Here is a 3,640-nt window from a genome sequence, read left to right as displayed (position 1 = left end):
CCAGTTATTGGCCGTATTTGTGGGAGGAGCCCGGCACATTTAAACCCCTCTGGTTCCCCCACTCACCCGTCGGGGCGATCGAGTCATCCCGCCCTCCCGTACCCCTTCCATCAGTATTACTCTGAGTATGCCCCCTTATTGCATGCTGACCCTAGTCACCGTGGCACACCTCAGGTCAAGGTGAGGTAGGGTCATCGTCTGCATGTTACGGGTGCCAATCAGTGGGGCTCAGACTACAAATTATTTGTTTACTTGTTGGATGATAGCGCCGCCGCATCCATCATCCATCATACAACATCCATCATACATCATACATCATACATCATACATCATCCATCATACAACATCCATCATCCATCATACATCATACATCATCCATCATACATCATCCATCATCCATCATACATCATACATCATCCATCATACATCATACATCATCCATCATACATCATCCATCATACATCATACATCATACATCATACATGAATACATCATCCCTCATACATCATCCATCATACAACATCCATCATCCATCATACATCATACATCATCCATCATACATCATCCATCATACATCATACATCATCCATCATACAACATCCATCATACATCATACATCATACATCATCCACAATACAACATCCATCATACATCATCCATCATACAACATCCATCATCCCTCATACATCATCCATCATACATCATCCATCATCCATCATACATCATCCATCATACAACATCCATCATCCATCATACATCATCCATCATACATCATACAACATCCATCATACATCATCCATCATACATCATACAACATCCATCATACAACATCCATCATACATCATCCATCATACATCATCAATCATGCATCATCCATCATCCCTCATACATCATCCATCATACATCATCCCTCATACATCATACATCATCCATCATCCATCATCCATCATCCATCATCCATCATCCAACATCCATCATCCATCATACATCATCCCTCATCCATCATCCCTCATCCATCATACATCATCCCTCATACATCATCCATCATACAACATCCATCATCCAACATCCATCATCCATCATCCATCATACAACATCCATCATCCATCATCCATCATACAACATCCATCATACATCATCCATCATCCATCATACAACATCCATCATCCATCATACAACATCCATCATACATCATCCATCATCCATCATACAACATCCATCATCCATCATACATCATCCCTCATATATCATCCATCATCCCTCATCCCTCATCCATCATACAACATCCATCATCCATCATACAACATCCATCATCCATCATACATCATCCATCATACAACATCCATCATCCATCATACAACTTCCATCATCCATCATACATCATACATCATCCATCATACAACATCCATCATCCATCATCCCTCATCCATCATACATCATACAACATCCATCATCCATCATACATCATCCATCATACAACATCCATCATACATCATCCATCATCCATCATCCATCATCCATCATCCATCATCCATCATCCATCATCCATCATCCATCATCCATCATCCATCATCCATCATCCATCATCCATCATCCATCATCCATCATCCATCATCCATCATCCATCATCCATCATCCATCATCCATCATCCATCATCCATCATCCATCATCCATCATCCATCATCCATCATCCATCATCCATCATCCATCATCCATCATCCATCATCCATCATCCATCATCCATCATCCATCATCCATCATCCATCATCCATCATCCATCATCCATCATCCATCATCCATCATCCATCATCCATCATCCATCATCCATCATCCATCATCCATCATCCATCATCCATCATCCATCATCCATCATCCATCATCCATCATCCATCATCCATCATCCATCATCCATCATCCATCATCCATCATCCATCATCCATCATCCATCATCCATCATCCATCATCCATCATCCATCATCCATCATCCATCATCCATCATCCATCATCCATCATCCATCATCCATCATCCATCATCCATCATCCATCATCCATCATCCATCATCCATCATCCATCATCCATCATCCATCATCCATCATCCATCATCCATCATCCATCATCCATCATCCATCATCCATCATCCATCATCCATCATCCATCATCCATCATCCATCATCCATCATCCATCATCCATCATCCATCATCCATCATCCATCATCCATCATCCATCATCCATCATCCATCATCCATCATCCATCATCCATCATCCATCATCCATCATCCATCATCCATCATCCATCATCCATCATCCATCATCCATCATCCATCATCCATCATCCATCATCCATCATCCATCATCCATCATCCATCATCCATCATCCATCATCCATCATCCATCATCCATCATCCATCATCCATCATCCATCATCCATCATCCATCATCCATCATCCATCATCCATCATCCATCATCCATCATCCATCATCCATCATCCATCATCCATCATCCATCATCCATCATCCATCATCCATCATCCATCATCCATCATCCATCATCCATCATCCATCATCCATCATCCATCATCCATCATCCATCATACAACATCCATCATCCATCATCCAACATCCATCATACATCATCCATCATTCATCATACAACATCCATCATCCATCATCCATCATACAACATCCATCATCCATCATACAACATCCATCATCCATCATTCATCATACATCATACATCATACAACATCCATCATCCATCATACATCATCCATCATACATCATCCATCATACATCATCCATCACGACATCCCCGGCTGGTTACATTGGCGATGTTGGTATACAAAGCCGTCTCGTCGCCTCCATTACTGCTGCCGGGTTCATGGTGATGGTCACGCGTATCGTCTTCCCTTAGTGTGCTATTTGCAGCTTTCGTTAAAGGAGAGCTATGAGGGGGGGGGAGGGGGGATTAGTAGTTCGGGGCGACGTGCGGCAATGAGACTGTCACAGGTCGGCTCAGTAGATCGGGAGGTGATGTAGATGCGGTCAGGGCTTTTCCCGATAGCTCTCCTCAGGGTAACGGGACACAAACTAGCGTCCTCCCGTCACCCTAAGCTCAGTATATAGGGAGCTGTAGCTCGCGGTATACTGAGACGCCGCAGTCACAGTCACTGTCTCTCATGGCTCCCTGCAGGGATTCCACCCCTCTCCGCTCTGATCCTCCAGCGCTGACTGGCAGAACGGACGGGGGAGGGGGAGGGCACAGCTGGCTCTGCCTCTGGATAGGCTGAGCCAGCTGTCAGTCACGCAGCTGGGCGGATCTCAACATCGATGTCGGGATCCGTCCCATCTGCGGCGCCTCAGCATACCGCGAGCTGCAGCTCCCTATATACTGAGCTTAGGGTGACGGGAGGACGCTAGTTTGTGTCCTCCTGTTACCCTAAGGAGAACTATGGGGGAAAAGCCCTGACCCCGTACTTCTCCTTTAAGGCTCGGCGTATTGTGAAATGTATAATTATTGATGATTTGGCTTATCGAGGGTGGTGCAGAGACCAGGGAGGAGCTATAAGTGGCAGTGACCCCATCAGAGCAGATGGAGGTCCGGCACTCCTCATCCATCATATTACAGAATAATCAGGAG

Source organism: Nanorana parkeri, unplaced genomic scaffold (assembly GCF_000935625.1).
Source record: "Nanorana parkeri isolate BGI_ZX_2015 unplaced genomic scaffold, ASM93562v1 scaffold3512, whole genome shotgun sequence".
Taxonomy (NCBI): Eukaryota; Metazoa; Chordata; class Amphibia; order Anura; family Dicroglossidae; genus Nanorana; species Nanorana parkeri.
Note: the sequence above shows the minus strand (reverse complement) of the source record.